Source organism: Balaenoptera borealis, assembly GCF_965194805.1.
Source record: "Balaenoptera borealis genome assembly, chromosome: 4".
Classification (NCBI taxonomy): Eukaryota; Metazoa; Chordata; class Mammalia; order Artiodactyla; family Balaenopteridae; genus Balaenoptera; species Balaenoptera borealis.
This window is the reverse complement of record NC_138861.1, coordinates 130,344,812-130,360,197: the sequence shown is the minus strand read 5'-3', so window position 1 is coordinate 130,360,197 and position 15,386 is coordinate 130,344,812. Positions and strand designations below refer to the sequence as shown.

The 15,386-nt window shown below is 38.5% G+C and overlaps 1 pseudogene across 1 annotated transcript; it reads left to right on the top strand.

Annotated features, from left to right (window-relative positions):
* Positions 1 to 9,025: 9,025 nt before the first annotated feature.
* Positions 9,026 to 9,397, top strand: LOC309628659 (NADH dehydrogenase [ubiquinone] 1 subunit C1, mitochondrial pseudogene; annotated as a pseudogene). Its single transcript has one exon. The product of its transcript is annotated as an NADH dehydrogenase [ubiquinone] 1 subunit C1, mitochondrial pseudogene (transcript).
* Positions 9,398 to 15,386: the final 5,989 nt, after the last annotated feature.

Here is a 15,386-nt window from a genome sequence, read left to right as displayed (position 1 = left end):
ATTACATTACATTTTATATAAATGGCTTTATAATGACTTAATTTATGGTAAAGTGATTATAAATACCTTATTTCTTAGTAGTATATATTTGCATTTTAAAAAATACATTAAAGTGCTCCCATATCTAGGGTTAGTTAGAATGTAGCAATGGTACCATGCAAAGAGCCCGCCTCCCTGAGAGTTTATCTTTCTGTTTAAAAATCTGAAAGTTATTAGTTTCATTATATATAGGCCACAGTTCAAAGCCAAGGGCTACTTGGGCCAGAAGTGCTTACTTTTAAAACCTAAGAGCATTTTACGTTTTGGCTATTACACAAAATTCTTTTCAAAATTTTTATTCTATCTTGCAGTTCTGAGGAATTTCAAGTTAAACTCAGATTCCAGTTTTCACATTTACCTTCTTTAGAAAAACAAATATCACTCAAGGAGAAGATAAATCACAGGTGTGGATATGGGGTTAGCAATTTGCAGAATGAGGACTTTTTATGTTATAGCCTAGTTTGCAAGCATCCTTATGAAGCTGAACTTACATATGTCACTCTATGTAGAGACATTTTGGAGATCCGGCAATATTCCAGCTTCAGGCACACTCTTGATGTTCACGTCTGCAAGACAACTCCAATTTCCAAAAGACAATCAGATCGTCAATTAGTTCCAATACAATATGCCTCCTAGTTCCTAATTAGATTATTTCAAAAACTGGAAGTACAGATACTCCAAAGATACACCTGAAGCTATTTGTTTAAGTAAAAATGGAAATTAATGGCAAGAAACATATATGCCAGATGTTTTCCCTTTATATATAATATGTAAAAACAATTTATGTATGATATATATGTTAAATCATATACACATATTAAGTACAGAATTAAATAGTCTGATGGACAATAATCCAACAAAAAATTAACAATAAAAGAAAAACTAAACTTCTGATAAAAATTTTTTTCTTCTGATGACTTTCTGAAAGTTCTTTTGTACCAATAAACATACCACCTGAGTGCATTTCAAATTCTTTATAAGTGAAGTCCAAATTGATTGCTAAGGACGTTACATTGCAGCTTGTAAAAGTTAGCAACAGTCATGCCAGTGTGGCATTTACATGTTCTTGGATTGAGGATTGCTAGAATAAGAAGCAGAACTCAGAGTGTGGGAAGCTTTAAAAAGTTATTCTCCCATTCTCATCTAAACTGACCTCTTCACAATCTTCTGATATTACTAAGCTTTTGCAAGGGGAAGGAGGCAGTTGGCAGAAAGAGGAAAGGCTGAGGGTTTATTAGTGTAATGGAGAAAGGACGACATCAAAGAACACCCATCATCTGACACTCCAGGAGCAAAACCAATCAGCTTCGCTTCACTGGGAACCGCAGGAACATTACAGCCAGAAGTTCCTTTATACTTAAGTGTCAATGTCTGAAGCATTGAGGTCATCTTTGGTAAATTAGCAGCCACTACAAAACTACATTACGATTATCAACCAGGCCAGCAGAGAACACTTTTCTGAGAAAGGCTCTTTATGGAGTAAGAATCATCAAGCTCTTTTTTGGAGTTTCTGAATCTTCGCACACAGTTCACGGTCTAAGACATTTCTCTGTGTTCTTGACTAGCATCCTGTTAGCTCGCGCAGAAAGGGGCTGCCTCTCTTCTGCTATACTGGCATTCACTGAAATCACTGGCTTTTCTTTTTCCACTCTTCACGAACTTTCTTAAGAAAAAAGCTGCTTTTCTTTCTTCACTTTTTCATCCACTTGGAAATCACTGTCTTTGATTTTTGGAAGATAATTCTTGACTAAGAACCTTCCTCATCCTGACCCAGCACCTGCAGTGCTGGACCACGTGGTCCTTCCTGACAGGGTCAGGGCTCTAATCCTAAACCTTCCACGTGGTTGAGAGCAGCTCTCTGAGCCAGATGGCTCCCAAAAGTCAGAGAGGATCCTCAGAAAGTACTTGCCAAAACCTTATACCATGTGCCAATGCTCCTGTACATATATCTACAATAACTATATATCTATAATATCTATATAGCTATAATGTATCTTTAAAATGTTTTTGTTTAGGAGTTATGTTGTAGCTGAAGGGTTTATTCTAGATGGATTGAGGGGTAAAAAGGAAAATATAAAATCTTAAAAGAAAGACATAACTGAAAACACCTTACAGGGCTGTGCTCAGAGCAGGGAGCGAGAAGAAGTGGCTCGTCTCTTTACAGCACACTTGACAGGAATCTGGGCTCATTGTGACAAGGGGCACAAAATACCCAACAAGTACCCAACACACGTCCTCCACGTGGCGGCTGGGCAGGACCAGCGGCACAGGGCTCAATATTGGAAGAAAAGCTACAGTGTTTAGTGGGGGAGTTTGCCACCTAGAGCCTGTCCGGTCCTCGCCTGGGTGGGCCATGAGTGGTCTTATAGACATAAAGGCTTTGAAGCTCTCTTTTCAAGGAAAAAAGAAAAAGAAAAATAGGTTCTATATGCCATTCTGGAAAAGGCAAAACTGTGGAAACAATAAAAAGATCAGTGGTGGTCAGGAGTTTGGGGGGAGAGGGGAGAGGAATACAACAGAGTCCAGAAGTTTCTATGAGCAGTGAAAATACTTTGACATTATGATTGGTCTATATCATCATACTTTTGTCCAGACGCATAGAATGTGCAACACTATTCACTTCATTAAAGTGAAACTTAAGGTGAAACAAACAAAAAAGAATCTACAGATTTGGTCTACAGATGCAGCCATAAGTATGATGACACCACAAATATCATATGTGGTATTTATTGATACATGTAATATCTGTAAATATTTTTAAAAACAACATAAATAGGTAAACATAAACTAGAAAAACATACACATCAAATATGGTGAACAACTGGCTAACATGCCTAAAATATATTTAATAAATTTTTAATATGTAAGCTATTTTGTCACTATCAAAATTGTTTACAAAACTTTAACATGATAGAACGTTAACATAACTTTAAAAAATTTTTTTAAATTTTTTCTAAAATATAACTTTAAGTAAAGAAACGACACCATTTAAAAAAATGTGCTTAGGATCACAATTCATTATTTGCAATTCTGAAATCTAATAAGCTCAGAAAAACAAGAGACTATTTGTGACTAATTGTGAGTCAATTAATAGCAAAATATGACCGTAACTCATATGAGGCTGTTTATAGTCTTTATTAATCTCATGTATTATGAACAAACATTCCACTATTAATGTATTTGATTGCAGGGTCCTGCCCCAGACACACTAGGGATATTATGTAATGTACAATTTATATAAAATTACCTTTTTATACCCAATCATTTCTCAATTCTCAAGCACATTTTGGTTCCAGAGTTTTCAGATAAGCGATTGAAGACCTATGCATAGCCTCAATTAAAAAAAAAAACAAAACCTATCCATTTATATAATTATTTTTACTTCTATCTAGGTGGATAAAAGGAAGATTGGAAGGAAGGAAGTGAAGGAGGAAGGGGAGAGGGAGGGAGGAAAAAGGAAGAAGGGCAGGTATGAAGAAAGGGAGGAATTTTTCTAAAATATTAGTAGTTATCTATGAGTAGTGGGATTATGGGTGATATTTATTTTCTTTCTTTTTAATATTCTGACTTTCCTAAAATAAGCAAGCTTTTAGAATCAAGAAAAATAAAAAATATTATAAAAACATTCTCTGAAGTCATTTTATGCTATTAGAAGCTCTTCATGGAAAACACAAAGATAAATTTTTAACCAATAGAGTGTTTGAATTAATCACAAATTTTAAATTAGTGGGAAATACATTAATAGACTTTCAGTGTAAAAACATACATATAGTTAATATTTAATTTTAATGTAGCTTGTATTTATGTACTCATGTAAATATATATTATATTATATATACACATACAACTTTATAAGATATACATACATCTTTCACCATGAGGTCTACCCTATCCACCTCATTTAAAAAGGCAACGTCTCCTGTGCAGTAGAAGCTAACACAACATTGTAAAGCAACTATACTCCAATAAAAATTAATTTTAAAAAAACATAAAAAAAGAGGCAACGTCTCTTATGCTCTAGATTTTCTCACCCTGCTCTGTATTCCCCCATTGCACTTATTACTTTCTATCATAGTATATCTATTAATCTGTTATGTTTATCATTCATGGTCTCTCTTTTCCTCACTAGAATATTACCTCACAAGGGCTTCAATCTTTTGTCTACTTTTGTTCACAAATGTATCCCAAGCACTCAGAACAGTGCCTGGCGTGTATGAGTTACTGAATAAATAGTTGTTAAATTAATGAATCTGTATAGTTTTCAAATACTCAGTAACAAAAAGAACAACAACATTAAGTAATACATAAAATCTTAGAATTCTTGGAATCATATTAGATATGAAACGAGCCTGAGCTTTCTTTAGTACAGCTAAATATGGTTTAGCTAAATATAATTTTAGGACATTAATCACTATTAGATAGGCTATCCAAGTACAATTTTCTTTTATGCTAAAAAATGTTTATAACCAGTTTTTTTTAGTAGAAAGTCTTGAGGTTTGCCTTTCTTTAATGTTTTTCAAGTTTCCACAGAGAAGGTTAAGAATTCTTCTTCAAATGATATTGTTCTGTGATTCTGGTTTAGAGGTTTATTAAGATAACATCCCTTTGACCTTTTCAATCTTGTTTGAGGAAAAAAATCCTATAATCTACTTTGTAACCATAATGTAGAACATGATAAGAATATGCACTGTAAATGAAATTATCAACATAAACTTCCATTATATTATCTACATAATCTACATTGTTTCACAGGACCCTTACGTTGAATTCATAGAACCCAAAGAGCTCACAATTCTTCCTGAGAACAAACGCCTTCCTTTTCATCTCCTGTGCTCCTTCTCCCACAGGATACCACAACCCAAGGTCAGGCACACAGCAATGCTAGAAACAGCCATTATGAATTTGTGTGTGTGTGTAAGCACAAAGAACCCATGGAGTTGTGCTGGGGAAAGAGGCAGCTGGACCAAAACCCTTTTGCTGTCCCAGTATTTTGCAAGACAAGTCATTATCCTTCTTGTACTTTGTATACATACTAGCTGAGGAAAGTAGCCTTAAGATGTTAGTCTGCCTTTGCCTTTGGTGATTAGGAGTCAGAGATAAAATTCCCAGATAGCAGAAGGGATAGATGGAAACACTGACCTAATGTGTTTTCTTTTCTTTAAGTCCTCTAAGCATATCTTTCACTTATACATTCTATTTTTTTACATTTATTTATTTATTAATTTATTTTTTGGCTGCGTTGGGTCTTTGTTGCTGTGCACGGGCTTTCTCTAGTTGCCACGAGCTGGGGCTACTCTTCGTTGCAGTGTGTGGGCTTCTCAAGGCGGTGGCTTCTCTTGTTGTGGAGCTCGGGCTCTAGGCATGTGGGCTCAGTAGTTGTGGCTCGCAGGCTCAGTAGTTGTGGCTCGCGGGCTCTAGAGCACAGGCTTAGTAGTTGTGGCGCACGGGCTTAGTTGCTCCGCAGCATGCGGGATCTTCCCAGACCAGGGCTCGAACCCATGTCTCCTGCATTGGCAGGTGGATTCTTAACCACTGCGCCACCAGGGAAGTCCCTATACATTCTATTTTATATCAAGGTACCTTCCATGCTAAAAGTTTCTCCCCATCGATCTTTAGGGATGTGAATTTCTGTTGCTTTATGATGTGCCATGTAGGAGACACTTGGTTTTTTGCCAAGAGCCCTTTTTCCTTCTGTAGAACCCATATTTGATGCAGGTCTTAGGGCTCAGGAAAGATTAGTCCTGCCCTAGTCACAGCCCCAAGAGGGTGAATCTTGATTACCTTCAACCAATCATAACACAGTAGTTCAATTTCCCTTTCCATTTTGAGATTGAGCTGGAAAGAGATACCTGATCCAAATCTAATAAGGCATGAGTGGAAATCTGTTGGAGTAACTCCTGGAGAAAGATTCTAAGCTCCTAAAAAAGACATGTGAGAGAGGGCTCTTGAGTTTGTTTTTCCTCTGGACATTGATGTGTGAGGATGTAAAGTTTGCAGATAGAATCATTTTGCAAGCATGAAAAGGCCTATCCCAGATGGCAAGGCTGATAGAAGGAAAAGAATAATTCTGGGTATTTAACGGCTTTCTTAAGTTGCTGAATTAACAAACCCTGGAGGCTCCCTACATCTGAAACACTAGCTATGTGCGACAATAAAGTTTCCATGTTGACCACGTCGCTTTGACTAAAAGCCAAATGCGTGCCTCTTCAGCAACATGATAACAGCTAATTTGCACCCATTTGAACCTGGCTTGGCTATTTGCTGTAGTAATGATCCTCACGTAGTTTCAGTTTTTATTTTTGCCAACCTCAGTTTATGATTTCATTTTGAAGAATCATTTGGAAATTTTGAAGTTATCTGTCTACTGTTAGGCAACATCTAAGTCCTTTGGCTTTCTGATAAAGCAAAGTAGAACACAAAGACATGTATGACCCCAAAAATCTGGATATCTAACTAGCTGCAAATCAAACACTAAACAGACTCATTGGCAGTCTTATTTTAAAGCTATTCTTTGAACTTAAAAATTTGGCCTAAATTTGAATATCTTTCATTATATGGAATAGATGTGTTTCAGAATGTTAACTGTGCTATAAAGCTAATGCTGCTGATTTAATTGCTGTCTTACATGATAAAATTAAGGGCATATTCATAACCAAAAATTCCTCTAAGCAGAATTAAATTTTAAAACTTCCAGCAGAAAGAGACTGACGATCAGCAAGAAGACGTGCTTGCTGTTGGAATCGCTAGACGTCACTCATGGTCCTTTGAGAACTTGCAGAATTTCTCCCATGGGAGATTTTTATTGTAGCATTGTTACCAATTTTCAGTGATTCTGAGGTTGTAGAACTTCTCACGTTCCCCAAATTCTTTTGACCACGTGTTTGTGATTCCCCAAATTGAACATTATTTTTCTATTTTGATTGAGTATCTACCATACAAATGGGGACCCTGTGGTAAATTCAGATGGAAAGAATGAAGAATAAGAGTCTGTAAGTCTGTCTTCCCTGAACTTTTCTCTGAGCCTAGACACAAGCTGGAACATGACTTCTGTCATCTTTCAAACAAAGGGAATGAGCTAGATCCAATATTTCTAAAAGTTTTCCACTGAAGAACCTCTAATAGTAAGACAAAAATGAATGTGTTTGAAACAGAGACACTTTTAGATTTCCATCATAGATTAAAAAAAAAAATCAGGCTAATTGTGCCATCTAAGTCACATAAACATTTATTTTCGTATATAAATGTCGAATAAAATTGAGATGTCAGAAAGATGTGCCATGCATATTCTGTAACTACTTATACTCCAGACATAGTGTATTTTTCCAGGAAGATGCATTCTGTAATTTTAAAAACCTGACAAAATAGGGGCTTCCCTGGTGGCGCAGTGGTTAAGAATCCACCTGCCAACGCAGGGGACACGGGTTCAAGCCCTGGCCCAGGAAGATCGCACATGCCACAGAGTAACTAAGCCTGTCTGCCGCAACTACTGAGCCTGTGCTCTAGAGCTCGCGTGCCACAACTACTGAGCCCGCATGCCACAACTACTGAAGCCTGCGTGCCTAGAGCCCATGCTCCTCCACAAGAGAAGCCACTGCAATGAGAAGCCTGCGCACCACAACGAAGAGTAGCCCCCCTCACCGCAACCAGAGAAAGCCCGCACACAGCAACAAAGACCCAAGGCAGCCAAAAAATTAAAAAAATAAAAAATAAATAAATTTTAAAATAAATAAATAAAAATTAAAACCTGACAAAACAGTTTCTTCCTATATTAAAGTCTTTAGAATTTGTTTCTAATGATGCTAGACTGCAATATCGTACATTGTCAGTAGGTGCCGCTACTTCACATAATTTACTAGAAGGTGAAAATTCCTTAGTTCACTGTCCATCAACTAATTACTATATTTTAAAATGAGTGTCAATTTATGTAGAAGATGCAGAAAGTATCTTTATTTACTTTTTGCTGAGACGTCAGTCTCTTTTTGCTGGAAGTTTTAAAATTCAATTCTGCTTAGAGGAATTTTTGGTTATGAATATGCCTTTAATTTTATCATGTAAGGAGGGATTTTTCCTCCAGGAATCTAGAAAAAGTTAAATTCTGTAGATGAAGGCTATGTGAAATCGGTGGGGGAGGACTGCTGCATCCTTTAGAAAGGCGTCCATTATTTTCCCGGAGTTTGCGATACCAAACGTACTTTTATGATAGATTATGTTCCTATTCTGCCTTGCAAAATTTTAAAATAAAAAGATAATATTGTTTCCAAATATATTAAAATAATTTTCCTTCTTCTTAGAGAAAAACACCAAAATAATAACACATTGTTGTGGAAACTCATGGGATTTGGAGTCAGACAGACCTAAGCTTGAGCCCATCTCTCCCACTTACTACTTGGACAATCTTAAGCAATTTACTTGGGCTTTTTTTTTCTTTTTTTTTTGCCAGAGTCCCTATATCTTAATTACAAGGTTTACACATCTGACAGAGTTTTTGGAAGACTAATAATGTACATAAATCCCCTGGCACATAGTAGGCATTCAAAAAGCAGTAGTTATTAGCAGTTGTCATGTTTCAGCAAAGCCTCAGTAACTACATTACCACCATGGCATTAAACAGGGTAGTGTTCAACATTATTATTAATATTAGTAATATTAAAGTTAATTTTAATTTGCTCTAATGCCTATGAATCTAACATTTAAGAGGTAAATATATTTCCTTATCAAATCAAATTCCACTTACCTTTGAATCTGATCTTGAATCCGATCTTTTCCTTGGATTCATTTACGGTGAGCACACTGAAGGCCAAGCAGTAGGGAATAAACTGTAGGGACCAGATCATCCTCCTTGTTGGGGAAGCCCAAATGCTCACAAGCACTGAGGACATAAGGGTGCTGAGCGTGTCAGAAGTGCTTAAAAGAGGGGGTTAGCGCCCGCAGTTCCACGCCTCCGCCCGCCAGGGGGCGCTCGGCCGGACGCCGACCCCTAGGAGGCGGAGCCCAGCCCATCAAGATGGCGCCGTCCGCCTTGTTGCGCACTTTCTCCAAGCTGCTGGCCCCGGCCAAGCTCCCGAGCGGCTCTTCAGCGCGGTCAAAGTTGTGCATTCGGGAACCGCCACATGGCAGACCTGACTGGCTGAAGGTTGGACTGACCTTGGGCACCTCCATTTTCTTGTGGATCTATCTCATCAAACAACATAATGAAGATGTTTTAGAGTATAAAAGAAGAAATGGGTTGGAATAAACTTTTGAAATACCGATACAGTATGTAGTGTTTATAGCAGTTCCTCTGGATTCACCAATCTGTTGAGCTGTAAAAGTGAGAGAAAGAGTTACATGTGAATATATGTCAAGTCAGCATTTGTGTTTCACATAATTAAATTAAAAAATACTTCTGTATTAAAAAAAAAGAAGAAGAAGAAGTGCTTAAAAGAACATGAGCTGCTTGACTGAAGTGGGTTAGAGTGAGTCTTTGCTGGTCAGCCCATCTGGGATTTACGGTTACCTGGCTCTACCCCATGGGCAGAGTGCAAAATGGCAGCCATCAAAATACTTACACCCTGGGAAGAGGTCTAATCGAGGAGCCTTTGTGTGTACAGTTTAAAACAACACTCTATATTGGTCTTGGCGTCTTGCATGTATAGAAGCACATTCAAGACACTCACACCACACAAGCAAAGCATGTAACTAGAAGGGGAACAACTGTTTTTTCCCAGTATAACAGAGCCATAACTAAAGGTGCTGCGAAGGCTCTGTCACATTGATCTCAGCTAGTCTTTATTTCACCATCTGGCTCCTTTTCCAGGGCTCCCTCCAAAAGGATACCCCTAACTAACCCAACAGGGCCTTCTCTCCCACACATCAGTCCGCATAGAAACAACAAAAGATGTCAATTGTGCTGATCTTCTGTGTAAGGCCCCATACCAGGCTTGTTAGCAGAAGCCCCCTCCTTCACCCAGCCTGGCTGGCCTCCCCTTCACAGTCAGGAGTCTTCATTTAAGTCCCTTTTAATGAGAGGAGCTGAGAGCGAACTCAATAGTCCCAACCTTCCTCTTAAAGGAACTGGGCTCCACCCTCCCATCACAGCTACTTCCAACAGTATTCCTAATAAGACTTGGTAATGTTTTCCTATGATGCTTATTCAGTGCCTGCACAATTTTATTTTCGGAACCAACAGTGCCGTTGGTTGACCAGTCTGAGCTTATTCCACGGTAGTTCCAAACCACGTATCATTTTGTTGGGTGAAACCTGTTCATTGAAGAGATGAGTCCAGTGATCAAAGAAAGGAGGACAGTGTACAAAAGCTCTTTCTGCTTCCAATTATTTCAGTGATTTATTTGGGGCCAAATAAGCCACTCAATCTAAGCGTGTTTAAATAACGCACGGGTGAGTTGCAGCTGAATCTCAGTGGTGGCTCTTTTGATTTAAGATGCTTATGGGCTCCCAGACCTGCCTGCGGACATCACCGGGAAGTCTATTCCATGCTATTCTCTTTGTGCTTGTTTCCAGCTGATGGTATTCTTCAAATACAGAGTGGCACATTCAAAGATATATGTAGCATAAATTTTGCTCTGGCAGATGATTGGAGCAAATATATGCCCTCACATTTACCTTTAGGGAATCTTTTAATCATTTAATAGAAAATTCACAACAAACTTGTCTACAGTTTTCACATCCTCCATTTACTTGGTATGACCCAATCAGCCTTGCCTATTATAATCAACTCTCACCCACTGAGGTCAAATTTATGAAACACTGCTATATTGCACCTGTCACTTTGGGCATGAGATCTTTGGTAAGCAGACTGGGGACAACTGGCAATCTCTCTTTGTGGCAGAGTGAGAGGTGCCCATATTTCCTGGGGTGTTGTCTTAACTCAGTAGCTGTATCACCCTGCTTTATGAACTGTCCAACAGCTGTGACTTGGGGCATTTAGACACTGATTTCTTCATTGTAAGAAATGACATTTTTAATGTTTACAAATGGTGGTTCTCAAAGTGTGGTCCCCAGACCAGCTGCATCAGCAACAGCCGGGAACTTGTTAGAAACGCAAATTCTCAGGTTATACACGAGAAGTTGAATCAGACGCTCCAGAGGGTGTTTTAACAATCTCTCCCAGGGCCTTGATGCCTCCTGAGCCTTCACGTGTGAGATACTTTGCAGACAGCAGATTTTTACCTGCACATTAATTGGATAACACAGAGAAGAGTCTCTCTTGTGCTGAGGAAAGTCTGAACACTGCACTACATAGCAGACCTTAAATAATCTTTTTTGAAGCCTTTTGCCTTTACTACAGAAAGGTTGACATTTCAATATTTTCTTGTTCTCACCCAATCCATTTTATCACATGAATCTTATTCCCTGAAACCGAAAGTCCTGTTGAAAAGAAGCGGGTGAATAATTCTAGGCAGTGGAAACATCCTAGATGTGTACAGCAAGCACGGTTCCCACAACATAACTGGCGGGCTGTGCTTCTTTTAAATATTTAAAAAATAGGAATCTCCATCTATAGGCTATTCCCTTTCTTCCTTACTAAGCTGAATCTCTTATTTAGGATGTTATTTTGTCCAAGGACTCTAGCCTTCTCCTAATAGGCTTTCTCAAGCAACATTTTCTTAATTCTCTCAGGTCAACTCCAAATACAGCCACTCTGATAGTCTTCTCTGTTATTGTTTCTTGACTTGACATGCCAGTAATTTCCTTTCATCTTTTCCCATTAATCACCAAGTTCATATCTTGAGCCCTCATGTCCTCCAGTAATCTTCACCAGGCTTTTTGGTGCTGTGTGGTCTTCTCCATTCATTCACTATCTTCTACCCAAGCCATTATTTTATTAGTTTCCTTCAGTTGGTCCTTAGAGTCCCTTATCTTTGCCTTTTTCTGACATCTATTTAATATCTGAGAGCGTCACCTGGTCTGGATGTAAGTAAGCTGAGGGGCTGTCCACAGTGACAGGATGCATCCAAGACAGGATGAGAATCAGACAATCTCCTTGTGGGTGAAACATTTTAACACAGAATCTATCTGTGTGTGTGGAAAAGGATAGAGGTTGTTGAGTGAAATAGACCACAGTTGGAAGTCAGGTTGACCAGCGTGGAGCCATAGCTTCGACATCACTTGTTTTGCTCTGGGCACTCTAAACCACCTCCAATTCCATCTCACTTGCCCTGCTTTGCATGTTGCCTCCAGCCTTTGGTTTACCCCATGCCTTTGTGCAAGTTACAAAAAGGTGGCCCCTCTGAGCAGACATACCCACGGGGCAGACATTTAACAAAGGGGCCCTTTTGGGTGGAGGAAATACAGACAAGCGGCCCTGCCCGTATGCCCTCAGGGCCTAGCAAATGCAATAAGGGCTGAATTTCAAGGTCCGTTGCCACCCCACAGCCCATGCTGGTGTCTTTGTTTCATGCTAAAACTGCACAACCTGACCTATGGCACTGCTTGCTTTTCCCCCATTTCTTACTGCTCTGTCTAAATCAGTGGTTCTCAAAGTACAGTTCTTAGATCAGTATTACCATCACCTAGAAACATGTTAGAAGCACAAACTCTCAAACCCTGCTGCAGACCTCCTGCCTCAGCAAACAGCAATCTGTGTTTAAACAAGCCCTCCAGGTGATTCTGATGCACACTAAAGTTTGGAAACACTAGACAAATACCTGACATGTAACAGGTACTTAGTAAATGTTTGTTGGTTGAATGAGGAAATTAATTTCTCCATCAAAATTAAGCTCAGGCGTCATCCCCCTGAGCCTCCTCCAGCCTGCATCTCATCAGGCTATGCCCCCTCTGTGTTCGCACCTGAGTCTGTAACACTGCACTGTGCAATGAGATTTAACGCACTGCGGGAAATAAATTGGACAACTTGGCTCTTTCCATGACGCAAACTGGCGCTCCTTCAGGAGGAGAAGAGGGTAGAAACTGTGTAAACTGAACTTCATTTTTGTACCCCTCAACACAGTGCTTCGTCTGCAATAGGAACTCAATTCCCATAGAAGGAAGCGACGGAGAATGATGCAAACAAGCAAACAGGAAAAGAAAAAGTAGTCACCAGGCTGGGAATTGGTACTCCCCAGAGGACCCAGGGCTGGAAGTCTTCTTTGTATAAAATTCCAATCAATTCACAAACTCATGCTCAAAAAGATCTTTCCTTACTGTGCCTGAAACAATATGCTACTTCCTCTTGTTCAGTTGTTTTGCTTACTTTTAGTTAATAATAAAATTTGCTTATTAAAGTATTTAAGCGACTTGTGTCTAGGGTGGCATTTGTTTCTATTTCTAGGTCTATATGGAAACAGGATCAGGGAATGAACATTGCTGGACCCTTAAGATACTGATCTAGTCAGTAGCAAGAAATCATAAAATATTGTCTTTTTGTGTGTGGCTTATTTTACTTAGCTAATTTCATGTAATGTTTTCAAGGTTCATCCCTGTTGTAGCATGTGTCAAAACTCCACTCCTTTTAAAGGTTGAATAATATTCCATTGTGTGTACACACCACATTTGTTTATCCACGCACCTGTTAATGGACACTTGGATTATTTCAACCTTTCGGCTATTGTGAGTAATGCTACTGAGAACAATAAAGCTATTACCGTATAGAGTAATGCAGTACTTTCAAATTGCTTTCCATGGAGTTTCATTTGCTTTATATAGCAACACTACATTTGAGGGTTAAAAATAATAGTTTTACTGGTAAAGTAGAACAAGCTAAAGCTTTGGAGTCAGACGAGATGCCATTTCTGCCTTCTGTCTTCTATGTGAACTTGGGCAAGTAGTTTAACTCCTCAGGGTCTTAATTTCTTCATCTGTTAAATGGCTCGATGTAATAATTTCTGTTGTACAGGTTGTAGTGAGGATAAATAAGACAGCATATATAAAGCACCTAGTCTAATATCTGGCAACTAGTACGAAAATAGTAACTGGAAACCATTAGCATTCTTTCCAAATGGCCACATAATCCAGCCCCTACACTTTTAATCTAACTAAACTGCTTTCTTCATCCCCTTGTCACCCGTCTGGCCTTTATTCCCACTTTTTCTTCTAGTTGCTGTTAAGAGTTTTATTTCAATCACTTGCATAGGTCACAATACCACTCCCCAGTTTTCTAACCTGTTTAATATTTTATAGCAAAAAGTCTATTTTATCAAGTTTACCTTCGGCTCTAGTTTATAACTTGGAGAAAGATCATAGGAGAATATATTTTTAGAAATTCAAGATCATTCAGGTATGAATTACTCTGAGGCCCATCTATTAAAAAGTGTTTATATGGTATCAAAGACTTCTTCCATCCCAGTGAAAGGGCAAGGATGATTGACCTTTAAGGCCTAGATAGAAGATATTCATGGACCATATCACTTAACTACTGTTTTTTAATTGAAAAGTGGCATTAAATCGCCCTGCAAATATATGTAGATCCCTGGGAGGATCCTAGCTCATATGCCTAAGTCCAGGAAAAGCATTGGGAAACCCTGAAATTAGTCCCAGTGTGTGCAAAAGAGGTACAGAGATCCTACTTAACTCAAAACTGCCCTGGTAGGCAGTTTGTCTGCTCTGGGTTGAGCCACTCACAGTCAAGGATATAAGGGATAAAAGAGAGCCAGAAACGTCCTCAATCCAAAGACCCTTGCACCTGGAAATACAGTCTGCACATTCTAGAAGATTTATCCAGAGCTTAATAATTTTAATTTTGAACTGAACTAAAAATAAATAATGATCCAATCAATTATCAATGGTTGATCCAATCAACAATTTTGGTCTTTTAAAATAAAAGAGATCCATAGCTTTAGGTTTCAAGTTCATGAAATCAGGATAACAATAACAAGAACTTCTGGCTTACTTTATTCCAAATGTTTAGAGGTTTACTCTGTAGGCTGCCAATCTGCTTTTAGACATAATGTGATTAGAAGTAACACTGCCAAATCAGTAAAAAAAAAAATCCAGCCATGTTAATATTTTGGAATCATCCAGATGATTAATATTTGAATGAAACTTCTGAATAGATTGGCCATCTTGCTATTGTGTTGCAAATTAGAGCCACTATCAGAGGTCAAGTTTTTGTATTTCCAATAGTTCACTTTAGATGGTCACTGATATTGATAGGAAGCCCCTCTTGTGCTATAGGACTAAAGCAATTGTCAGTATCATAGAAGCTGGGAAGTGACTGGCATATATTTGATGCTGAAGGCCAATAAATATTGTTGCTGAAATGAATAAATGAATGATTTCTATTACTCTGCATTTTGGGAAACGTGTACCAGATATTTGTTTTTAATCAAATTGTAGTTTGTTTCTCGTCACAGTCATTCCAGTGTTACCTAGTTTGGCTCTCCACATTGATTAAATTATCGAATTTTTTT